General features: G+C 42.7%; 1 protein-coding gene across 1 annotated transcript in view; it reads left to right on the top strand.

Moving 5' to 3' along the window:
* The window catches only part of gpc6 (glypican 6), a 745,006-nt gene that overhangs the window by 592,978 nt on the left and 124,893 nt on the right, over positions 1 to 27,135 (top strand). The gene's annotated exons all lie outside the window — the stretch shown is intronic.

The raw sequence follows: 27,135 nt of genomic DNA, 5'->3' as shown, positions 1-27,135 counted from the left end.
TAATCACATTGATTAGGTGTCATTGTTATTAAAGAGATCTTGCTGGACATCCAGGCAGGAACTCTTCCAGTTGATAAAGTCAACCCAGCTGTCTTCAACTGCTTTGTAGTGATCTCACTTCTATCATAAGAAAAGAAATGGTTCATTTGTGTGGTGTTTAGTTCTATTTGTAATTCCTAAAAAAAGAAGCAGCCTGTGAATACAGCAGAATCTTAATAGTATGCAGGCATGGTCCAATAAATCCAAAAGAAAACGTAGCACATAAGTACCAGGTTTTCAAGAGAGTATCTACTCACTTCTCATTGATGTTCAAATAACATGGCCTTCAAATAAATTCTCCACCACCAATATCCTGGGGTCAGCATCGGCCAGGAATTTTACTGGCTGCAAATTCAATGCTAAGTTTTATGTAGCAAGCGTCTCACCTCCTCATTCTCTAAGCTTTTTACTATGTGTGCATTATTTATGTGTGAATCTTGCTTTTCTCTAATTAGCAATAAAGGAATGGAATTATGATCACGTTTTTTGATATAAACCAGTAATATTTTAATATCAGCAGCAAAATAATTGGAAAACATAAGGGTACATGAGTTTTGGATGCATTGAACGGAATACTTTGAACTGTGTTCTAACTGAATTTGGTCTCTTTTCAAACTATCATGGAAGGCAACATTACACCTATTAATATTTTATATATATAAGGACAAAATAAGATGGATGTCACCCAAATGACTGTTCAAACCTTCTCAAGCTTTGGTTACCTTCTTGATAAAAAATAGTTGAGGCAGTTGCAAAGGTTTTTGCTGATGGACCACGAATGGAAGATTGCTTCTATGGGTATTTGGTGAGGACATAACTCCAGTTGACCTCTATTATCAAATAGTATGTCAACCGTCACACTTGAAAACTGGCAACTTGAATATTCCAATGAAGAGTCCACAACATTTAAAGGGGAGATATGATCTATTTTTTATTCTCTCTGATCTCCATCCACTGTTCACTTGCCAGAGCCCCAATGCAGCAGCTGATCAATCTTGTTTTGGTCCTCAGAGGCAGGTGCTCCCGTCACATTTGCTGGATGTCAATAGGGACTTTGTGCCCAATATTGTGGTTGCATTAATAGGACCCAGCCTGCACAAAATTGTAGCAAGATGGAAAATAGTGTTTGTACATCAGGGCTTGGTGATGGGGCCATCATTGCACATGTTTATATGAATGATTTTAACCAAGAAAATAATTAACTTCTATCTATCTATTATATAAAAGTCTGTGGCTGCCTGCCGCCTGCCGGCTGCCTGCCTGACTTGTGGCTGCCAGCCTTTGATTCGTTGCTACGCCAACACCAGACGCAGAATCGCCGAGATTTTTTCCATTTCGGTAGAGATTTCACTTTCCATTCCAAGTATCCACTCCTGATTAAATTTCGTACACATCTTTTCACAAAATCCTTCTCCCCCCCCCCAAAAAAAATTCAAAATAAAACAGCTCTCAGCCATAACATGTTGGTGAACGTTCAATCGTGTGATGTCACAATGCAACGTTCCATCGTGTGATGTCACAATGCCCAATGCTCACAGATGTCCAATCAGAATGGATTCATTTACATATGCCTTTGCAGGAGCACCAGCACCAGCCCCTCCCCCCCACCCCCGCAGCCTGTGTCGAAGCGCGTCATCATGTATGTGGGAATAGAGAAAGAGGATTGGGGGTGAAAGGGAATGGGGAACAGATGGACTTTCCCTTCCCTTCCCCCTTCCACTCTCCCTCCCCACTATTTCCCCTCTCTCCCCCCACCCCTCTCCCCCTCCCTCCACACTCTTACCCCTCCCTCCCCTACCCCATCCCTCCCCCCCACACCTCTCTCCCCCTCCCCATCCCTCTCTCCCCCTCCATCTCCCTCTCCCTCTCCTCCCACCCCCATCCCCCTACCCTCCCCCACCCCTTTCCCTCTCTCCCCCACCCCTCTCCCCCTCCCTCCACACTCTTACCCCTCCCTCCCCTACCCCATCTCCCTCCTCCCCTCCCTCCCCATCCCTCCCTCCCCTCCCCCACACCTCTCTCAACCTCCCCATCCCCCTCTCCCCCTCCCCTCTCTCCTCCCCCTCTCCATCCCTCTCTCCCCCACTTCTCTCCCCCTTACCCCACCCCTCTCCCTCCCCCACCCCTCTCTCTCCCCCTCCCTTCCCTCTCCCCCCTTCCCTCCCCCACCCCCTTCCCTCTCTCCCCGCCCCCGCCCCCTACCCCCCTTCCCTCCCCACCTCATTCCCTCTCTCCCCCACCCCTTTCCCCCTACCCACTCTTCCCCCTCCATCCACATTCTTCCCCCTCTACCCCCTACCCCATCTCCCTCCTTGCCCCCCCCTCCCCCACCCCTCTCTCCTCCCCCTCTCCATCTCCCTCTCCTCACTCCTCACTCCCTCTCCCCCACCCCCTTCCCTCTCCCCATTCTTCCCCCTCTACCCCTTAAACCATCTCCCTCCTCGCCCCCCTCCCGCACACCTCTCTCCCCTACCCTCTCTCCTCCCCTCCCGCACCCCTCTCTCCTCCCCCTCTCCATCTCCCTCTCTTCACCCCTCTCCCTCTCCTCCCCCTCCTCCTCCCACCCCCATCCCTCTCTCCCCCACCCCCCTTCCCACTCTACCCCACCCCCTTCCCTCTCTCCTCTTTTCTCCTTCCCCCTACCCCCAATCCCCCATCCCTCTTCCACCACTCCTCGTACCCCTCCCTCCCCCACTTCTCTCCCCCTTACCCCACCCCTCTCCCTCCCCCACCCCTCTCTCTCCCCCTCCCTTCCTTCTCCCCCACCCCTTCCCCTCTGTCCCTCTTCCACCACTCCTCCTCCCCCTCCCATCCCACTCTTCCCCTGCCCCCCTACCACTCTCCCCCTCCCTCCACACTCTTCCCCCTCTCCCTTCTCCTTCCCTTCCATACTCCCCCTCCTCCATCCTCCTCCCTCTCTCCCGTTCCTCCACCCCTATCTCGCCAGTTAGTGACAGATTCTACATTTCATTAGCAAAAAGCCCTTACACTTTGTCTTTTCAAGCTAAATTCCAGATCGTAGAATCAGTGCTTTGTTTTGCACCAGCTCCATTAGCAGAGAGCCCTTGAAAATAAAAGGTGTAGATGATTATGCATGGAAGGTCTCAATTATATTGTTCATGTTTCTGGCTACATATGTTTTCTGCTGCTTGTTCTGATGGGAATGCTATTAACACCATGAACACATTCCCAGAAGTGTTGGGCAGAAATGAATTTGTATCAGAAAAGTAGCAAACAGATGTCGCAGTCCAACTCTGGTCCTTCATCACTATTTACAAAAAGCAACGATTCCAAATAAATGACAAATTTATTATCCTTTCCATTCGTGCGAAAATATAAAGTAAGATGGCTTTTGATCATTTCTGGGATTTCCTCAACGAAAAACAACAGAAAAAATATTTTAAAATTCAGCCACGAAATACAAACTCATAAATATGGTTCAGTGCTTTATTTTGATTATCCTCTTTCCATAACTAAAGCCCTATAAACATAAACATAAACATAAATCCAGGTAACACTCTGATAGATCTCCTCTGCACTCTCTCCAAGGCAACCACTTCCTTCCTAATGTGTGATGACCTGAACTGCACAGTGCTCCAAGTATAACATAACCATCATAACTAACAAGTTGCAGCACTATAATCCACCATTCAGTGTCCTGACCTATTTTGCAATACATGCCTACTTTACTACCCTTGCTACCTGCTGTTGCCACTTTTAACTATTAATTGACTTAAATACCAAGATGCCTCTGTTCATCAATATTTGTGAGCACCCTACCATTTACCCCTATTTGACTTATCAAAATGCATAACCTCTGGTATAACATATATCTACGATCTGGAATTTAGCTTCCATATAACATAGAAAAGTACAGCACAGGAACAAGTCCTTCAGCACACAAAGTCTGCGCTGAAACTAATGCGAAGATAAACTAATGTCATCTGCCTGCACATGATCCATATCCTTCCATTCGCTGGATATCCATGTGTCTAGTTAAAAGCCTCTTAAATGCCATTATCATATCTGATTCCACCATCACCTCAGGCAGCACATTCCAGCCACCCACCACCTTCTGTGTAAAAAAAACCCCGCATATCTCCTCCAAACTTTGCCCCTCTCAACTTAAAGCTATGCACTCTATTTTTGACATTTCCACTCTAGGAAAAAGATTCTACCCTATCTATGACTCATAATTTTATATACTTCTATCCGGTCTCCCCTCAACCTCCAGAGCTCTAGAGTAAACAATTCCCCCTACTCTTGGCAGCATTCTTATAAACCTCTTCGACACCCTCTTCAAAGCCTTCACCTTCTTGTAATGGGGCAACCAAAACTACACACCAAAAGTACACTGCCACATACCCTCTCCACCTCCCTGGCCACTCCCAGGCCAAGCCTGGTGGTGCTGACCCTCATCACCCCTCCGGCTGCTCACGGTGCGCAAAGCCATGCTGACTGTTCCTAATAGACCTGTCCCACTTAGGCGACTTTTTAAGTGACTGCAGGAGACTATGCAGTCGCCACGTGTTCGCGGGTTGTTGTCGGAGAGTCGCCTTCAAGGTTGTGAGGAGTTCCCGCATTCTGGGTGTCATGGTGTCTTTATGGTCGCCGTGAATTTTTCATCATTGTTTAAAAATTAGCGGCGACCAGAATGAAGCCGCCATGGAGAGTAGCGAGAATTCTCGTGCCGTAGGTAAGTCGCCAGGACGACCTAGTGGGTTGCCAGGAGGTTGAAGGTTATCGTAGGTTCTCGTAGGTTATAGCTGACCGGTGAATTTCATTGGTTCTTTGGAAAAAAAATGTAAGCAGTAGATTTCCCAACCAAGGAGAACTGACCGGTAATGTTAATGTCCGCCGAGCTTCACAACCATCTATCTCTGGCTTCTTAAAAGTTGTCTCCACTCCTTCTCCCTCCTCTCTCACCCCCCCCCCCCCCCCTCCCCATCTCTTTTAAAGAACTTACCGTACATTGCGCTTTAGCCGTCTTAATTACAGCGCCAACCATCCTGTTTATCGCGGCGTGTGTCTGCATCACCTTGGCTTTACACTGTGTGAATTTCACTCAGACAGTGCTCCTCCCGCTTGCCCTGCCCCCCGCCTGCATAACCGGCTGGTGAAGGAACTTGACAGTCGCCTGAAAAATCGCCTAAGTGGGACAGGCCTATAATTAGCCCATTCCCTTCAAAATGGGAGTAAATCCTTCCCGGAGAATCCTCTGCAACAGTTGCCCTACCACTGATGTGAAGCACTCCGACCTATAATTCCCAGTTTTTTCTCTACTTCCCTTCTTAAACAAAGAAATAATGTTGCCTTCTCTCAGGCCCTCTGTGACCTTGTCCGTGGCTGGAGAAGTTGCAAAGATCCTGGTCAAGGTACATGTAATCTCCTTATTTGCTTCTCAAAAGCACCTAGGATAGATACCACCATGTCCTGGGGATTTACAGTATCTACCAATGCCTACTCCTGCTTCATTTCAAACTGTCTTTGCATATTACGGTTCTCCACACTGATCTCTCTGTTCTCCATTCCCTTCTCCTTTGTGAATACAGATGCAGAGTATACCTTTAGTACTGCCTACAAAGAAACATATAAACATAGAAAATAGGTGCAGGAGGAGGCTATTCGGCCCTTTGAGCCAGCACCGCCATTCATTGTGATCATGGCTGATCGTCCCCAATCAATAACCCATGCCTGCCTTCTCCCTTGACTCTGACATCCTCTGACTCCAAGCACAAATTCCATCCTTTATCCCCATGGTTATCCACTTGTTTTTAATTTGTATAAAAAGCCTTGATATTTGCTTTAGTCCAACTCATCAAATATATTTCAAGTTCAAGTTCACATTTATTGTTACATGCACCAATTATAGTACAAGGATATTTGAGTTACCATACAGCCATACAAGTGAAAAGAACACAATACATGATAGAGTTTAACTTAAACATCCATCACAGTGGAATCAACATTCCTCACTGTGAAGGAAGGCGATAACGTTCAGTCAATCTTCCTCGTTCGTACACCCGTGGTCGAGGCCTTGGCCCCTTTTGGCCCTTCCAATTGACTGCATATCCTTTCCTACTTGCTTTACATTCCTTAAAGCCCTGTCAGATTTCATTTAAGTCTTACATAACTTCCTTTTTCTTTACAATCTCTTTGATCATCCAAGGTTCCCCTACCTCACCTTGCTATCTTTATCGCTCCTCCTTACTGGAACATGCTCCTCCTGAATTTCGATCAACTGGCTTTTAAATGACTCCATCTACCACTATACCGCCCAATGTTCCATCTGATCTATATTCTGCTATAATCTACGACAACCTTCTATGCAATTCACAACATCATAACTACTGTGTCATTCACACACTTACTAATCATATCTGCTACACTTCCATCCAAAACATAATAACAAGGAATTACTGATTATACCAAAGATGGACACAAAATGCTGGAGTAACTCAGTGGATCAGGCTGCATCTCTGGAGAACATGGATAGGTGACAGTCTATCCAACCTCTATCCAAAAGTTTATCCAACCTCTGCTTGTAACTGAGACCCTCTAGTCCAGGCAGCATTTTGGTAAACCTCCTCTCCACCCTCTCTAAAGCCTCCACATCCTTCCTGTAATGGGTTGACCAGAACTGCACGCAAAACTCCAAATGCAGCCGTACAAAAGTCTTATAGAGCTACTTCATGAATATTTATAGATATTTTGGGGTTCTTTGTAATTGCATTCGCTAAAGATATTTCCTAGCCCCTTTTTGCCCTCCTAATTTCTTTTTTATGTTCTTTCCTACATACTCTATATTCTTCAAGAGACTCCCTTGTTTTTAATTGCCTATACCTGCCATATGTCTCTTTCTGTTTTCCTGATCAACTTTCAATATTCTTCATCATCCAATGTGCCCTAATCTTGTCATATTTGCAATTCACCCTTACGAGAACATGCTGGCCCTGAACATTTATAATTCTCTTGTAAAAGACTCACACTTCATTTTACCTGCAAATGTGTGTGCCCAAGCTGCGTTCCGCAGATCCTCTGTAATGCTCTTAAAATCATTCTTACCCCATCTCAAGTCCTTAACTTGAGGACAACCATATCCCTTTCTATAACTACCTCCCATATCCCAAAGACTTTGGAGCTAGCAGGGTAATTGTCCCCATCTATCTCCCCCCCCCCATGTTGTTGTAGCATTGGGTGTTGGGTAGTGGGGCAGCAATTGCATTGGGTTTGGCACAGTGCAATTTTTTCACCAATAAAAGCAGAGCTTTTATTAGCATTTTTAAGAAAGTGGGCGTTCCTGCCAATTCACAATAGAAAAATAAAACTTGCTAGTAACTGCTAGAGTCTCAAGGCGTATTGAGGAAGAGATGGAGTACAAATCCTTAGATCCTCGAAGACAACAACATAGAAAATATGTTTAGCAAGATAGATGGTATATTAGCCTTCATTAATCAGGGGTTAGTGATTAACCCTTGATTAGAAAAGAAGTTTATGCAACTTTATAAAACTTTACTTGGACCTCAGCTGGAGTGCTACGTGCTCTAACCACCACACGATAGGAAGGATGTGATATCGCTAGTGAGGGTGCAGAGGAGATTCACTAGGTTGTTGTCTGTAATGGAACTGTTAAGTTAAAAGGAGAGCTAGGTCTGCGCTCTGTGGAATACAGGGGTTAAGAGGGGACATATTGACATACAAAATAGGGATGATAAGCTGAGGCTTTATAACGCATCGGTCAGACTGCATTTAGAGAATTGTGAGCCGTTATGGGCCCAATATCTGAGGAAGGATGTGCTGCCGTTGGAATGATTGGGTTAACATATGATGAGCATTTGACGGCACTGGGTCTGTGCTCGCTGAAGTTTAGAAGGATAAGGATCATTGAAACGTATTGAATAGTGAGAATCCTGAATAGAGTGGATGTGGAGAGGATATTTCCACTAGTGGGAGAGTCTGGGACCAGAGGCCATAGCCTCAGAATAGAAGGATGTATCTTTAGAAAGGAGATAACAAGTTTCTTTAGTCGGAAGGTGGTAAATCTGTGGAATTAATTGCCACAGATGGCTGTGGAACCCGTCATTTGGGTATTTGTGAGGTGCAGATTGACAGATTCTTGATTAGTGAGGGTGTTAGGGGATATGGGGAGAATGCAGGTGAATGGCATTGGGAGGGAAATATAGATCGGATATGATTGAATGGCATAGACATGATGAGTCGAATGACCTACTTCTGTCCCTTTAACTTATATACAACATTATGAGGGGTATAGATAGGAATGGACTGCAGGAATATTTTCCCATTAATAGAAGAGATCTAGAAGGGTATCTTCTTCCACCAGACATTTGGATTGCATTGCCTGAGAGAGAGGTTGAAGCAGTCAGTAATTAAGAAGTGTCTAGAGGAACACTTCAATCTCAGGCATAGAAGGCGAATGGCCAAGTGCTGGGAAATGGAATTAATATGGATGGGTTCCCATGGATCAGCATGGACAAGTTGGGCCGAATAGCCTGTTTTATTACAATTTTATGACTCTTTAAGTAATGACACTTGAGCAGTAGCATGCAGTGGTATTTCCTGGCCCATTGTCTTCAGCGCCAACTGCGCTGCACAAATTGAACACTTCAGCACCACAAATCTATCATTAAACTGTGATTACACTCTTTATACCACAGTTCATCATCTAGCAGTTCTGTCACTTGTATTTTGCATTTGAAGAATGGTAATAATAGTAATGAGTAACAGATTTATTCATTTTGGAGATTTCTAAGCTGCAACAGTAATGAAATTAATATATCATGGAAAAATAATTATGGATGAATTGCTCAGGTATTATAGCAAGCAATTAAGAAGGCAAATAGTATATTGGCTTTGTTTTAAGGGGTCAGAATGGAAGGATGCAGCACAAAATAAGAAAACCCTGCTGATATTTTACAAGACTTTCATGTGAGCACAATGTACACCTCTGATCACTTGGTGTCTTGCAGATAAACTACTGGATTGATTTCAGTCTTTTCCTTTGAGGAGGAATTGGCCTAAACCAGGGTTGTCCACATTGTGCTTTCCTTGGAATTGTAGCAATGTTACAAAATTTTGAGATTTTGAGATTTTATAAATCAAGTCTGCAATTAATCCCGTCAGATAAAGGATAAAAAGAAGTTTAATTTGACACCTAATTCACTTTCATATCTTCTGTATTAAAAAAGTCATGGCAATTTTCATACTCGGAAATTAGCATCTTGTTCCCTATTGCTTTTCCATTGATTTAACACAAAAGCTGTGATCGAGTCAAAAGCCCATAACTTTCTTAAAAATTAAGAGAACTGAAAGAAGTTTTCAGTTATTATAGATTGAAGCATTCTGAAACAAATATGAAACAGGATGGCCTGAAATTAAAGCATATAATTAGTTAGTTACCCAATTGGAGCTAATTACATAATTCAACTAGACTAAGTGGGACCCGTTGGGTCCCAGCATCACACAGGAGGGCTGGTCATTCAACGCAATATTCCACCCCTTCACCAATTCTAATATTGGTGGCCAGTTGGGGGGGGGGGGGGGGGGGGGGGGGGGGGTTTGGAGTGCTAGTGTGGGTGTTGTGGGCTGAAGAGACTGGTTTCCAGAGGGCTAGTATGCAAATTGTGCGCCAAATGGAATCTTGGGCTGGCGTCACAGTAAATCAAGCCTGTTGTGTTGTCAACTCACTCACTCACGGCTGGTGGGCTGGTAGTTGACTCACGGCTAATCCTTGAAAGTCTATTTCAAGCAGGGTATAAGGCCACCAAATACAAGTGCAGTTTCTTACCACTTCTAGCAGGGTGCAAGGCCACCAAATTCAAGTGCAGCTTCATACCATTTGAAGTAGGGTGCAAAGCCACTAAAGACAGCGAGTCGTGACCTCTCCCTCCTCCATCTTGCAGAGACTGAGCCACACCCACATTTCCGGGTTTTATAACCCCCCCCCCCCCCCCCTCACCAGAAAAGGTGCGGCTTTCATGGAGTGATTGACAGGAGAGTGATTCTCAACATTTAAAAAAAAACTAATAACACTTTTATTTTTCATTGATGGGAAGAATTCTCTGCACCTGCTCAGCGGAGGGGGACTGAGTAAGATGGCCAAAAATCACAGCCGTAAGTGGTAGCGATTTATCTAAAATCAATATACAGTGCAAACAGGAAGTAAGTGCATTTACAGTAGTGCCTTTTAACTTCAAGCCAAAGCACCCAAGCCACCATTTGCAGTAAGTAGTGTCTTTCAACTTCAAGCCAATGCACCCACGCCACCATTTGCAGTAAGTAGTGGCTTTCAACTTCAAACCACACCCAAGCCACACCCAAGCCACCATTAGCAGTAAGAGGTGCCTTTCAACTTCAAGTCAAAGCAACCAAGCCACCATTTGCAGTAAGTAGTGCCTTTCAACTTCAAGCCACCATTTGCAGTAAGTAGTACCTTTCAACTTCATGCCACCATTTGCAGTAAGTGGTGCCTTTCAACCAAGCTAATGCACCCATGCCACCATTTGCAGTAAGTAATGCCTTTTAACTTCAATCCATTGCATCCAAGTCACCATTTGCAGTAAGTAGTGCCTTTCAACTTCAAGCCAAAGCAACCAAGCCACCATTTGCAATAAGTAGTGCCTTTCAACTTCAAGCCAATGCACCCATGCCCCCATTTGCAGTAAGTAATGCATTTTAACTTCAAGCCATTGCACCCAAGCCACCATCTGCAGCAAGTAGTGCCCTTCAACTTCAAGCCAAAGCAACCAAGCCACAATTTGCAGTAAGTAGTGCCTTTCAACTTCAAGCCAATGCACCCATGCCCCCATTTTCAGTAAGTAATGCATTTTAACTTCAAGCCATTGCACCCAAGCCACCATCTGCAGTAAGTAGTGTATTTCAACTTCAAGCCACACCCAAGCCATCATTTGCAGTAAGTGATGTCTATATCAACTTCAAGCCACACCCAAGCCACCATTTGCAGTAAGTAGTGTCTTTCAACTTCAAGCCAAAGCAACCAAGCCACCATTTGGAGTAATAGTGCCTTTCAACTTCAAGCCACACCCAATCTTTAGAACCAATAGTCATTTTTTTTGCCAGCTTTAGAACCAATAGACATATTTTTGCCAGCTTTAGAACCAATAGACATATTTTTGCCAGCTTTAGAACCAATAGACATATTTTTGCAAGCTTTAGAACCAATAGACACTTTTTGCAAGCTTTAGAACCAATAGACATTTATTTGCAAGCTTTAGAACCAATATAGACTTTTTTTGCAAGCTTTAGAACCAGTAGAGACACTTTTTGCAAGCTTTAGAACCAATGGAGACACTTTTTGCAAGCTTTAGAACCAATAAACACACATTTTGCAAGCTTTAGAACCAATAAACATTTTTTTGCAAGCTTTAGAACCAATAGACATTGTTTTGCAAGCTTTAGAACCAATAGACACTTTTATTGCAAGCTTTAGAACCAATAGACACTTTTTCTGCAAGCTCTAGAACCAATAGACATTTCTTGCAAGCTTTAGAACCAATAGACACTTTTTGCAAACATTTTAGAACCAATAGACACATTTTGCAAGCATTTTAGAACCACTAAAGACACTTACATTTGAGTAGACATGTGTTCAGTGTTATTCACAGCTCAGAGAAACGTGACCCTCTGCCTTCCTCCATCTTGAAGAGACTGTGTGGCACACCACTTCCTGGTTTTATAGTCCCTTCCCCCCTGCCACCAGCGGGGGCAGCAGAGAGAATGGGGAATTTTGTAAAAACATTAATATCTCTGTCATTTTTAATCGACGGGAAAAATCCTCGGCACACATGCGGCGGAGGGCGGCTCTGAGCAAGGTGTCCAAAAATGATGGCCGTAGGTGGCGGCGTTCTCTCGGAAATCGCAGCACAGATGGCCAAAACCGGTCAAGAACACAGTTTTAGTAATATAGATTACTAGATCTAAACATTTCTTAAGAAAAGATCACCATTTTTAAATAGCCTGTGTCCAAATCACATACACACAAGAATTCACAATATAACAAGATTTTTAAATCTCATTGTCATGGATTTATAGGCCAAATGGAAGGAATTTTGTGTTTAATACCTGCAAATTAATGGCTATTTAAATCATCTTGCGAGTGGATTTTTCTTGAACGCGATCATTTGGAACGTTGCGGTTGCGGTGAATCATCCCCAATCAGTACCCCGTTCTTGCCTTCTCCCCATATCCCCTGACTCAGCTATCTTTAAGAGCCGTATCAAGCTCTCTCTTAAAAGTATCCAGAGAACCGGCCTCCACCGAGGCAGAGAATTCCACAGACTTACAACTTTATATCTCGGTCTCCATTTATGAAAGGGTATACAGAATTCTTAACTTTTTGCTTGGATGTCATTTATTTGCTGGGATGAAAGATTTAATAGGAACCTGAGAGACAGCTTTTTTTACACAAAGTGTGGCAGGTATATGGAACGAGCTGCCAGCGGAGGTAATTGAAGCAGGTTAAAGCACATTTGAACAGGTTCATGGATGAGATGGGTTTTAATGGATATGGGCCAAACGCAGGGAGGGGGGACTAGTGTAGGTCGGCATGAGCAAGTTGGGCCAAAGGGCCTGTTTCCATGCTGTATGACGATGATTCTATTTTATTTCTCATTCTTACAGGTTGGGATGATGTGTGGTGGGAGTAGAGCAGACTGCAACATACTGATCCAAATGCCAAACAATGAGGACAGTGTATAAATCAGATTTTAGCACTGTGCAAATGAAAATAGGGTGTGCCAAGGGTAAATAATAACTGCAACCATTTCAAGTTTAAAAAAAAATCTGCAATAGATTGTAATCTGAAACAAAAACACAAAGTGCTGGAAAAACTCAGCAGTTCAGGCAGTATTTGTGAAAAGTGAAACAATGTTTCAGGTCAAAATTCATCATCAGAAGGTTTCGATCTGTTTGATATGGTTGTTGATCTTGAGAGGATTTTTTTTGGTCAAAGTCATGTATCCTGGAAGCTCAGATCTTCATTCTATAGAATCCACTTAGCCAGTCATCTTCACTGGACAAGGTCACCCAGATGATGGAAACGAGGATTGCTCACCACTTATGTAGTCTCACACACACTCAGGTGAATCTAGATGTCTGGTACTTTTATTTAGATAAATTGTTCCTTGCAAGTCAATGTTGTAGACAGGATGACCTCATCCATCCAGGCAAACGAATACTGAGCATTCCAATACTCTGGTTTTCTTTTACAAGTAGGATGTTCATTCAATCAGCAGGCCAATGTGCAAATTTCACTCTTGGTAATGCAGGTGCTGTTGGTTGTAGACTTTAAATCTGCACAGATTCAGTTAAATGCCTTGGCTGCCTAACAAGATAAATGAAGATCAATCAATCATAATCATTTACTCTTGACACCAGTATTCAGATGGTCACTTAAATCTTTAAGGTCGTTAAGCACACAAGGGTGGGATCTGCTATGAAGAGTAGCTATAGATGTTGATCTGCGTATGCTTGCAAAAAACACAATGGCTACCTAATGAACGAGGTTCCTCTTTCCTCTTCACAACTAAGTGGTTGTCTTTCTTCAGAAAAGATCCCTGAACAAACATACATTCAAGAGTTTTATCATCAAATCTAATCATTCTTCACTGAAGACCAAGCATAGCTGAGGCCATGTGTTTTAGCCACTGCAATAAATAATTCAGTTAATGCTCATGAAGCTTCATTTACATCACTGAGACATTTGGATAAGGGCTTTGTTAAGATATAACTATATCTGAACATGATCGGACCAAGATTACCGTTGCATTATTAATTTTTCCACCATCATCATTTGGTTGCAAAAAATGAATCAAAAATAATATGATCAAAGTAACCTTACTTGTTTTAGTGATGAATTAATGATTGAATTTAATGTTAGCAGGAGCTCTGTGTTGAAATATTTTAGTGATTCTCCTTGGTGAATAATTTGCTTAAATCACCTCTCACTGACCTTCCATCCCAACCACACTCCACTCTTATGGCTACAGCAAACCTGTTAGTAGGCCTCTCCCTTGCAATTGTATGCACAGCATGTAGATGTCTGAGATAGAGGCTCATTGTTAGTTGTCCCTCCATAAATCTGAAAGCTGGGATGATTCGTGTAGAATAAACTGAGAATAAAGATAATCTCTCATCCACCTACACTCTAAGAAATAAAGTCCGAGCCTGCTCAACCTCTCCCCAGAGCTCAGGCCCTTGAGTTCTGGCAACATCCTTATAATTCATCTCTGCACCCATTCCAGCTTAACAACAATAACAGGATGACCAAATCTCAACGCAATACTCTAAGTGCTGGTGTAATTTAACGGGTCAGGCAGCATCTCTGGAAAACATGGATAGGTGACACTTTGGGTCAGGACCCTTCTTCAGACTATTTACAGTACGGGGTGGGGGTGGGTGGGGTGGACAGTAATGTGGAAGAGAGATGAAGGTAGGACAAGGCCTGGCAAGTGATAGATGGATACAGGTGAGGGGGGTGTTTGATTGCTAGATAGTTGGACAAAGGCCAGACATGAAGAGAAAAATGTGAGATAAGGAAGGAAGCATTGTGAATTGTGAAGCCAGAGCTAGGAATGTGTATGGGGACTATTCTCTTTTTCTTGCATTCTCTGTTTTCATACCAGCCAGAATGTGTGTGACTGCTATCAAGTTGTCACGAGGAGTGTGGCTTTAGAGGCTAAAGCCCAGCTGTGACTGCAACATGGCAAACAGCTGGCAGCTGCTTAAACTTGCCAGATGAACTCAGAATCCATGCTTTTTCCAGATATGGAAGTGTGTGCCTGGTACAATGTGACTGTGTGGTTGTGGTGTCATCACAGTTTTACACATTCATTGCAATCAATGATCAGAATATTTTTCCATGAAGCAGAATTGCAATGGGGCATCGCACAATGAAGTGTTAATGCTCTTAAGCCAGTGTTCATGAATTTCAACACAATGCTATAGAAAAAATGCCATTGAGCTGTAAGGTGTATGTAAAGAAGATTTATGAGGATGTTGCCAGGGCACAAGTGCCTGAGCTATTGGAGAGGTTAGGCAGACAAGGAATTTATTCCTTGGAGTCAGTAGGGGGCCGGGGGGCGTTTTCGAGGTGGAAAACATCATGAGGTGAATAGATAGGGTGTATGCATGGAATTGTCTTCCCAGAATGGGGGAATCAAGAACTAGAGGGCATAAGTTTAAGGTGAAAGGACAAAGATTTAATTAGAACTTCAGAGAAAACTTTTTCACACAGAGGGTTATAAGTATATGGAATGACTCATTCCGAATGAGCTGCCAGAGGAAGTAGTTGAAGCAATGACAATAACAACATTTAAAAGACATTTGGACAGGCACATGGATATGAAAGGTTTAGATAGATAGGGACCAACGTGGACCAAAGGTTCTGTTCCTGTACTGTATGACCGACCAAACACTCTAATATTTCATCTTGTATCTCATATTTTCAAAACTGTGCCCAGGGGTGTTTCAAATGCAAAACCTGGTCTCAGGTTTTAATCAGTGTGGCAGGGTAAAGGGATAAATCACCTTGAATGGTGATTATGCAAACTTTTTCAGCTGATTGAAGAACAGCATGGCCAACGAATACACGCTTAATAAAGAAATCCAAGGAAGGGAAAGACACGTAACTGCACAAGGGTGAGCGCTGATGAAACATTTTTGCAATTTGTACAATTGCAAACGCTAAAGCTATATATATTATTTGCAGTCTATAAAAATATAATTGTATCTCCTGGTCTTTTAACTATTAGGCTGATTGTTTCTGACTGCCAGTTATCTCAATGTGACCTCCATTCAAGTTGCATTAAGAATTCTTACCGGACAGTGCCTAAGGAATTATAATGATGGATAAACAGAATTACTTTATATATATACTGCTAAGCTCAGCAGGCTTTTGCCTCATTATTTAAGGGGGCAGAATATTAAAGGTTGTCCACATGGCATGCATCCTTTTTATAGATTGATTTGACTGCTCTTTTCAAAGGCCTCGGTAGTTTGGCAAATATACAAAAATAGAATAGATTAGCAGAAGTTAAGTATTAACAGGGCTGGATTAATAATGTTTGCCCCTACAATTTACCAGTGCCATCGCCCACATTCCCAAATGCTACACCTCTTCACCCCTGGTGGATCCATTAAAACATAACTGTGCAATACAGAGCTTTATGAAATAACCCCTGAATATTTACACATTGTATTGATAAGAATACATCATAACATGTGCCTGCCTAGGTTTCCTAGACATTGTTCCACCTGCTAATCTACCACTTGCAGGATTCAACCAGGACTAAGATAAAGACCCATGACTACTTTTGACAGCAGGCAAAGCTCCACCCCTGTTTACCATTGCAAATAACATCTGTGTCAAAGGGTGTTGAAATATTAATATGAAACACTAACTCCGTTTCCCTTTCCATTGGCACTGTTATATTTGATTTTTATTTTTATTGTGGAAATGATAACATATTTTAAATCTCTTTGACATTCTAAGACTGTTATAATCAACATTGAAGAAAACAATTTAAAAATGGACATTGAGCTTTATAGTTAGATAATTAAAAACATTAATTTAAAATAGCCCAAACAATTTTTTGTCTTTGGCTCATAATTCATCATTTAGTAATCCTCTATCAAATTAAGGACCTGTCCCACTGACGCGACCTTTCAGCGACTGTCTCAGACCTTCAAGCTCGAGGGCACTCGCCTGAAAAACCTCAAGCTGGATCGACCGTCAGCGATGAAACCACGAACTGGATCGACCGACCGCACACATACACACACAAATACACACATCGCAAAGGCGGGGGCCAGGGAAAGCGGGGGAGCGCTGTCTGAAATTCACACCCACGATGAACAGGAAGGTAAAAGACGGCTGCACAGTCTGCACGGGGGGGGGGGGGAGAGAAGGGGGGGGGGGAGAAGGAAGGGGGGGGGAGAGAAGGGGGGGGAGAGAAGGAGGGGGGAGAGAAGGGGGCGGGGAGAGAATTTGGGGGAGAGAATGGGGGTGGAGAGAAGGGGGGGGAGAGAAGGGGGGGGGAGAGAAGGGGGGGGGAGAGATTGGGGGGGGGGGGGAAGACAATTTTAAGAAGCCAGACAACATAATAAAGTTTAACCGGCATTTTACATTACCGGTCGGTTTTCCTTGGTCCTGAAAACTCCAATGAGCCAATTAAAATGCCCAGTCAGCGAAGGAGATTGCCTACAGCTGCCCTCGACTGCCTATAACTACATAATGACTCCACTCCACTGCACTACAAGTTCAAAAGAATGCTGAAAATGTTTCCTCGACCAAACTGAGACTGCGAGTATGTGGGAACTTCCCTCGAGCATGAAGGAGAGTTCCAGTGACCTCATAGGACCTCCTAGGACCACGTGTCGACCATGTTGCGGGTTTGAGTCGAGGGCAAATACTTCTAAACTCGCAGATTAGCTCGCCGCAGTGGGGCAGCCCCTTTAATGCTGGGAAATTTTACCAAGAGTGTGGTTCTCCCTTGGACCAGATTATCCAAAACTTTGTCAGTGCTGATGCCACCACCTAAGAAGGACTTATCTCCATCACTTGCATTTCTCTGAATATATCTCTCACAGGGTGGTGGATATATAGAATGAGCTGCCAGAGGGTATAGTTAAGGCAGGTGCAATAATAACATTTAAAAGACACATTGGACAAGTACATGCAAAGCAAATGTTTAGAGGGATATGGACCTAATATGATCAAATAGGACTAGCTTAGATCGGGCATCTTGGTCAAGTTGGGCCGAGGGGCTCTGTCCGTGCTGTATGACTCTATGACCCTACTTTCCAGCACTGGAATGGGCCTATATTACCAGTATCATCTTCCAAATGGCTTTCCAGGACTGTTGGTTTCCTGTATGCTACACTGGTAGACGCTTCAGGGTAAATATGGCTGATCATCTTCATATAGACTTACCAGCTCTCAGGCTGGGATATCTGTTAGCTTAGTCTATGTCGTAAGCAGACATGTCCGATTGAAATGAATGGAGAGGTTGTCTGCTGGGATGAAGGTCTCTGTAATGTTACTATGGGAGCTATCAACTGACCAAATAGATTATCACTACAATAGTGGAAATGGTGTTCTCTTCACTCTGTATTTCTTTGCTGTTTCTTGCAGTCGATTGGGCAGACCTAGAAATGTGCAAAGCATTTTTGCCTGCATCTGCACTAAACTTGTCACAAATTTGTCCTTGTCATAGGCGTCTTTCAAGTTCACCGGTTGCTATTGATGTGTGGCATTCAGCCTCTGGCAATGACCATACTCACGGATGAATGGAAGCAATCTCAGTAAAAGGTTCAGATGCCTTGGGATCATTCCAGGCTTGAAAAGGAAATCCCTAGAATATTTCATGGGGGAAGTCACACCGTTTTATTGGCTGGTGCCTGAAAGCAGCAGGTTGGGTAAATGTGTGCTTTGTGAGGATTGCACATTCCAAATGATTCTGAACGTTATTGATTACACATTTTGTAGGCACAAAATAACAACTTAGAAATAGCTGGCAATTTTCACTGATATCTACTCCATAAATGCAGCTGACCCAAAACCATATCCAAGGAATCATACATGTTGGTGTATGATATCGTAGAGAGCAGTCGTGATGAATCCTTCTTTAGTTTTTATATCATCTGCTTTTGTACACATTGCCACTCTTAGTTTAGAAGGGCTGGAGCCTTGACTCTAAATTCACACAAATGTTGGCAATGTGCATATATGGCTAGTCAGTCACTTTATACTGCACAGCAGGGGTTGGCAGATGTTGAATGACCTTAGCCTCCTTAAGAAATACAGTCGACTTTGTCCCTTCCTGTACACCGCCTCCATATGACCCTTCCAGTCCAGCTCACTGTCAAGCTGCACACCAAGGTACCTGTGGTTGGCGACCACCTCCACCTCAGTGCCCCTGATGGCGATTGGTGTTTGTTGAGTCCTCCTCCTCCCCCTCCTATAAACATGATCCAAAACTGAAATGTCTGAAGAAGGGTCGCAACCCGAAATGTCACCCATTTCTTCTCTCCAGAGATGGTGCCTGTCCCACTGAGTTACTCCAGCTTTTTGTGTCTATCTTCGGTTTAAACCAGCATCTGCAGTTCCTTCTTACACAAATAGCTAAGACTCAATGGGCTGAGTGACCTCCTGTATAGTAAGAAAATATGAAGTATAAAACTAAATAAAAAATTTAATTGGCAAAAAAAATACACATTAACTGATTTATGTGCCCGTTATGACATTTTTCTGTTTTGTCAGTCAGTCTGCTTCTGCATAGTGCTCCCCAGTGGCTAGTGACTAGTGGGGACTAGTGGGGTGCCACAGGGATCTGTGTTGGGTCCACTGTTGTTTGTCATGTTACATCAATGATCTGGATGATGGTGTGGTAAATTGGATTAGTAAGAATGCAGTGGGGTTGTGGATAATGAAGTAGATTTTCAAAGTCTACAGAGAGATTTATGCCAGTTGGAAGAGTGGGCTGAAAGATGGCAGATGGAGTTTAATGCTGATAAGTGTGAGGTGCTACATCTTGGCAGGACAAATCAAAATAGGACGTACATGGTAAATGGTAGGGAATTGAAGAATGCAGGTGAACAGAGGGATCTGGGAATAACTGTGCACAGTTCCCTGAAAGTGGAATCTCATGTAGATAGGGTGGTAAAGAAAGCTTTTGGTGTGCTGGCCTTTATAAATCAGAGCATTGAGTATAGAAGTTGGGATGTAATGTTAAAATTGTACAAGGCATTGGTGAGGCCAATTCTGGAGTATGGTGTACAATTTTGGTCGCCTAATTATAGGAAGGATGTCAACAAAATAGAGAGAGTACAGAGGAGATTTACTAGAATGTTGCCTGGGTTTCAGCAACTAAGTTACAGAGAAAGGTTGAACAAGTTAGGGCTTTATTCTTTGGAGCGCAGAAAGTTAAGGGGGGACTTGACAGAGGTCTTTTAAATGATGAGAGGGATAGACAGAGTTGACGTGGATAAGCTTTTCCCACTGAGAGCAGGGAAGATTCAAACAAGGGGACATGACTTGAGAATTAAGGGACTGAAGTTTAGAGGTAACATGAGGGGGAACTTCTTTACTCAGAGAGTGGTGGCTGTGTGGAATGAGCTTCCAGTGAAGGTGGTGGAGGCAGGTTCGTTTTTATCATTTAAAAATAAATTGGATAGTTATATGGACGGGAAAGGAATGGAGGGTTATGGTCTGAGCGCAGGTATATGGGACTAGGGGAGAATACGTGTTCGGCACGGACTAGAAGGGTCGAGATGGCCTGTTTCCGTGCTGTAATTGTTATATGGTTATATGGTTGTAATATTGCAGGTGGAAAGCTTATGATTTTCAGCGGAGAAGCTTGCAGACTTTAATCCTGATCTTAAGCAGCTCTGCATGATTTCCTTGGGGGTGGATGGCAGATTAGCAAGATTATGCAGAGGGGACAGAGCCAAAATCATGAACACTGTTGTCCTACGGTGAACAACAGATTCCATCTCAACTATGCCGCAGTGTCACTTCCAGTTAACATCCCAACGGTCCTAGCCAGTATAGCAATGTCAGAGCTACATGCATAAAGCCTGAGCTTCCAGTTGAGCAGCTAGATGGTGCCTGGCTCATCTTATGTTCCAATGAAAGCTGAGAAATTGGCCATCAGATGCTACACCATGGCTGGCTCTCCAAAGGTGTTGCTGGAATTCCATGTTATTTCATGCTAAAAAATATGGACCTAAAGCTTTGTGCTAAGATTGTCCAGTAAGTTGTAGTTTTCAAGATCCCTGTAGCAGAATACGTGACCTTGCATTCTGCGAGCTGGTATCAACAATAGCATTTTTCTTTGTCCAGGCTGCTGCCTGTTTGTGCCTGTTGACTCACAGTAAGCAGTTACATCTTTAATCTAACCTGTACCTAATGTGCAGTATCAGCATCTGAGCTGTGAAATTTAAGTAAATTGACTGTGTGTATGCATCTCTTGTCTTACCACTGCTGCTGGGCTAAGTTGTAGGTTTTGTTAACCTGAAATGGGAAAGGTAAGCAAATAGGGCACTAGTGACGGCACGGGGAAAGGAAAGCATATGCTTATATTTCATGTGTTCAAGAAGGAACTGCAGATGCTGGAAGATCGAAGGTACACAAAAATGCTGGAGAAACTCAGCGGGTGCAGCAGCATCTATGGAGCGAAGGAAATAGGTGACGTTTCGGGCTGGTCTGAAGAAGGGTTTCGGCCCGAAATGTCACCTATTTCCTTCGCTCCATAGATGCTGCTGCACCCGCTGAGTTTCTCCAGCATTTTTGTTTACCTGCTTATATTTCATGTTGTCTGTATAAATAAGCAACCCACTGAGATAAGTATATTTTGTAAAACCAAGCGCACTACTTTTAGGGCTATCCAATGTATCCTTTGATGCATCATTTTTTAATGTTTTAAGTGTATTTTTTTTTGTTCCGTCATGCTGTTATTGTATTATCCAACACCTTATTCAAGTGGTTGAATACCATCCAAGACAAACACAGAATTCCATCCACCACTTTACACATTCATTACCACAGGCTCTGTGATTGCAGTTTGTACCATCTAAAGTTGACTGCAATATATTGCAGTTATTTACCAAGGTTATTCTGAGTACACCTTGCAATCCACATCCTCAACCAATTGAAAGGAGGAAGGAAAATCACAACTTGCAAGTTGCCCTGAAGTTCAAACACATCATTACTGTGGGCAAATATTTCATCACTACTTTACTATTTGGTGCTTCAAAAACATTATTTAATAGCATGTTTGATTCTTTTCATCAGAAGAACAGGCATAGTTCAGAAAAGTGGCTCACCACTAGGTCAGTTAGAGGTGGGCAAAAAATATTGACTTTCCAGCGATAACCATAAATAAAATAAAACATCTAATTTGCATTCAGCAGGGTCCATTCAAACCCGTTTCAAAGGCTAAGTATCGGCACTGATATGTGCAGATAGACGGAACTTTACATAACAATCACTTAAAAGACTGCAGGTTTGATCACAAAACAGGCAGCATCACAGTGGTTGCTCATTTAATGCCCCACCTGATATTCAGTTCCAAAATCCTGAAGAGAATTTAGACACATCAAATAGAATAGGCACAGGTGATGCTGCAAGTTTTACTTCTGCACCAATGTTCAGTTTTATACCCAATTATGTGTCCACAATTGTTTCCATTCAAATAAAAAAACAAAGTGCTGGAGGACCAAAGTGTGCGGAACGGTGGAGCAGCGGTAGAGTTGCTGCCTCACAGTGCCAGAGACCCGGGCTTAACACTGACGAAAGGGCCTGTCCCAAGAGCATGCGACCTGCATGCGGCAAGCGTGACCTAACGTGGTCGCTTGAGCCGTACGGCCTCGCGGGGCCGGTCCCACTTCGATCGGCGGAGCCATTTGGAGTTGTGCGGAGCTGGTCCCGACATTGCGCGGGGCTCCTAAAAACTGACCGTGTTTAACAATTCTGCGCGACAACAGCCTGCCGGCCCGCAGCCGCCTTGACGCCGTGTCACTCACTCGACCTCCGCGCGGCTCCCGCTTCTGGTTTGGTCGCGCTTGCCGCATGCCGTACGACTCAAGCAACCACGTTAGGTCGCGCTTGCCGCATTCAGGCGCATGCTGGTGGGACCGGCCCTTTAGGTCGCGCTTGCCGCATGCAGGTCGCATGCTCGTGGGACAGGCCCTTAAGGGTGCTTGTCTGTACAGAGTTTGTACGTTCTCCCCGTGATGATTTTCTCCGGGATGTCTAGTTCCGTCCCACACTCCAAAGACATTCAGGTTTGTAGGTTGATTGGCTTGGTATAATTGTAAATTGTCCCTTGCGTACGTGTAGGATAGTGTTAGGGATAGGGTTCGCTGGTCGGCACACACTTGGTGGGCCAAAGGACCAGTTTTCACGCTGTATCTCTAAACTAAACTAAATTAAACTAAACCTCAGTGGGTCAGGCAGCATCTGGGGCGAGGGAATGGAGTGGGGTGTTGGGTCAGGACCCTTCTTTGGACTGATTGAAGCAGCAGGGTGAAAGCTGAAAAAGTGAGATGGGGGTGGGACAGAACCTGGTAAGTGACTTCTTTCCATAGAAATATCAGTTTAGATTGTAAGCCCTTGTCCAGATTTAAGGATTGAATTCAACACTTTCTAAATCACAGACAAAAGCTCCATAATCAAGTCCAGCATGCATATCAGTTAGAACATAACACAGTATAGCATAAGAACAGGCCCTTCGGCCCACAATGTCGGTGCCGAACATGATGCCGACCATCTCGTATCTACCTGCACATAATCTATATCCCTACATTTCCTGCAGATCCATACGCATATTGAAAAGTCTCTTAAATGTCACTACTGAATGCCACTATCTTATCATCACCCAGCAGCGCTTTCCAAGCCCCCATTATGTGTTAAAAAAACAACTGCACACCTCCTTTAAAATTTGTCCTTTTCACAATAACTATGCCCTCTCGTATTTGATCTTTGATCCTGGGAAAAAGGTTCTGAGTTTCGACCCTATCTGTGTCTCTCATAATTTTATATACATCTATCTATCAGGTCTCTGGCATTCCAGAGAAAACAATCCAAATCTGTAGCCGATACTCCCTAATCCAGGCATCATTCTGGTAAACCTCCTCAGCACCCTTTCCAAAGCCTCCACATCATTCCTGTAATTGCATGACCCAAATTGCGCACAATGCTCCAAATGCAGCCAAAACCAAAGTCCTATAAATGCACCACAACTTCCTGACTTTTATATTCAATGCCCTAACCAATGAAACCAAGTATACCGTATGTCTTCTTTATCACGATGAAATTATGTTGCCACTTTCAGGGTGTTTTGAACTTGGAGATCATCCTGTTACTGCAATTTCTTTGATTGCATTCCCTATTTGCTTTATTCTCCACTTTAGTCCAAGATTTCCATTGAACAGCAGAGCACAGAAACAGGTTATATGGCCCACTAGTTTTCTACCCATTCTGCCATTTGAGATTTATTTTATCCCTTAATAATAGCGTTTTAGTTTAGTTTAGAGATACGTCACGGAAACAGGCCCTTCAGCCCATCGAGTCCACACTGACGAGCGATCTCCGCATGCTAACACTATACTACACACACCAGGATCAATATTACAATTTTACTGTCAATTTGCCTACAGACCTGTATGTCTTTGGACTGTATCATAAAGATCCATTGAATTTGTACCATCAATCCTTATAGGAATATTAAAAGAAACAAAATGAATAACTCTTGAGTAATTTCAACATACACATGCCATCAAATCTCCAAAATACATCCCAGATTTTTTAATTCTATCTTCTACCAATTACTCTCCTTGTTTGGCTGCATTTCCTTTAATAAATCCTCCCTTACAATTTGTTATTTTTGGCATGAAGTCTCTCTTAAAAACCTGCAGAGTTCTTTGTATTCAATTATTGATGAGCTTTTTGTTCCTAAATAATGCATATTTCACAGCCAATTAGAAATAAATCTCTTTATTCCACCCAGTGCCTCCATTTGCTTGGAGCTCAGCGATATGGGATTACGGATGTAAACTAAATATTCTATCATTCCAGTAGTATAATGATTGTCATGACACCAAGGTATACCTTAAAAATATATATTTACTAAATATAACCTGTATACTAATCTCATATTTTGTGCTGCTTACTGTATTAAACTTAAAATTTAAAAGAGAATTTGAATGCATGGTATTCCAAATTGGAAAATCACTAATTGCAAAGATCGCTTACCAAAATGCACTGATAGTATTTCTTCCATTGCCTTACTTTACCTCCAACCAATAGCTAAGTTTTAAAGCCAATAGGCCCAATTATTTATTACTATACAAGAATGCATTAACTATACAAGGTACAGGTGTAACATGTGAAAGCCAGGATTGCTGCACTGAAGTGCATCTGAACTAATGGTTCGCATGAAAGAGCTTCCCCTGCAGGGATGATCAATGTAATTACAGCTGCCAACCTGTACATGAAACATGTTGAAGCATTGCAGAGCTATTTGGTAACAAGGCAGGAAAAAGATAATACAAAAAAATTGCATATCATACATCAAATCAGATTAATCGAATACAATGAATGTATAGTACGGTCAGATTTGAGATCATAAACAAGTTACAGGTACATGAATTAATCAGCTTACAATGACTGTTTCTAGGCTTCCAATCAGAATAATTGGATGTCATTACATGAAAGAAACACCCAGGGTTCCAGTAAAGAAGCAATTAATTTCTTAAAATCTGTTATGATTCATTTATTTTCTTTTTCAAGGAGGCGATGCAAGCCATTAGGGAACTTAAGCAAATAGAATCACCCCAAATTGCAAGTCATATTGAAGAACTACATTTAGTATGATTAGTTTGAAAATTTAATAGTTCCAGTCCATTATATGGCTTTAATAGCTTTACTTTATCACCTTTTTGTATTTGAAGTAATTAATTAATCTGCTTGAATGAATCTTTTAATCAAGGCCAAGAAAAAAAAAGAGGATTCAAGAACCAGAGGACGTAGGTTTAAGGTGATATGGGGAAAGACACCATAGGAGAAACTTTTTTTTTTCCTTTTTTTTTACACAAAGGGTGGTAGGTGTATGGAACGAGGAGGTAGTTGAGGCAGGTATTATCATAATGTTTAAGTAACATCTAGACAGGTACATGCGTAGGGTAGGTTTAGAGGGATATGGGCCAAATCCAGGCAGGCAGATCTATAAATCTTGCTTCAAATATCTTATTGTACACAAATGAAGTAAAGTTTTCACACTGTGGACACAAAAGTAAGAATTCTACTGTGGTATTTCTATTTTCATTGGCAAATGTTTTCTGTAATCTGAGTGAAGTTGCCACTTGTTGAAATAATGTCTTAAACCAATAGGAAAATGAATAGGCAAGGATGTTCAGATATAATCATGAAATGACTGCCAACTTTTTGAAGGCAGGTGATTGAATGTCACGGAGACTTGGTGCGAGATACATCAATGACATCCATCCACTGGCACTGACTTCCGGGAGACTGCAGCTTTAATGCTGATGTCATCATGCACACAGAGCAGTCATTGATTGCAGCCTCCCCTTCTATGCAGCTATAATTGATAAGTGGACTGGAGCCTGGCATGTGGTTCAACTGCAGACTGTGGTTGGGAGTTAAGCAGAGCTGTCGATCATTGCTGAGTAGAGAGCACCTTGCTAGAGCAACCAGCTGTCGAGCATCAGACTGACAGCAGAACAAACAATCTGGCCCATTGTGTTTGAGTGGCATGTAAATGCTTAAGCATGCCACAAGAAGTTGAAGGTTGTTTTCTTTGGATAATATGATCTGTTAAATCCTGCCAGGCAATTTTTCAGGTATTGAAAACAAATAGGTATAGAAACACATTTCTGAAGGTTTTAATGGGGTTGCAAATCTTAAAATTCTCATTTTGTTATTTTTGTTCTCAATTGTTCTTGTGTCTCATTTCTTCGCTCTCTGTGCCAGAGTTGAATTTCTTGAATCCAACCACTCTACATTTGCTTAAGCCCTTGTCTTGTGAATTTCAACCGAATGGTAATGAGACACACATTTGGTGTTAGCTAACCTGCAATTTACAGCTGTTATTTTATTGCAAGTATAATAGAAGACTAATAAAACAGAACAGCAGAGGAACAGACTCATCAGCTCAGATCTATATGGCAACCATGATGGCAATTTAAAATAATCAAGTGTATTTTTATTACTCCCATTTGCCGCCTGTTCATGCACCTGTCTAAAAAAACACTTAAACATTGCTGTCATATCTGCTTCAACCATTTCCACTGGCAGCATGTTCCAAGCACCAACACTCTGTTAAAAAAAACATTCTTCTAGATTAGATCCTTTATTTGTCATTCAGACCTTTCGGTCTGAACCAAATGTCGTTGCCTGCAGCCATACATATAATAATAAACAACAAAACACACAATAAACACAAATTAACATCCACCACAGTGAGTTCACCAGGCACCTCCTCACTGTGATGGAGGCAAAAGTCTTAAGGTTACTGTCTCTTCCCTCCTCATTCTCCCTCT

This window comes from Amblyraja radiata, chromosome 6 (assembly GCF_010909765.2).
Source record: "Amblyraja radiata isolate CabotCenter1 chromosome 6, sAmbRad1.1.pri, whole genome shotgun sequence".
NCBI lineage: Eukaryota > Metazoa > Chordata > Chondrichthyes > Rajiformes > Rajidae > Amblyraja > Amblyraja radiata.
This window is presented reverse-complemented; position numbering and strand designations above follow the sequence as displayed.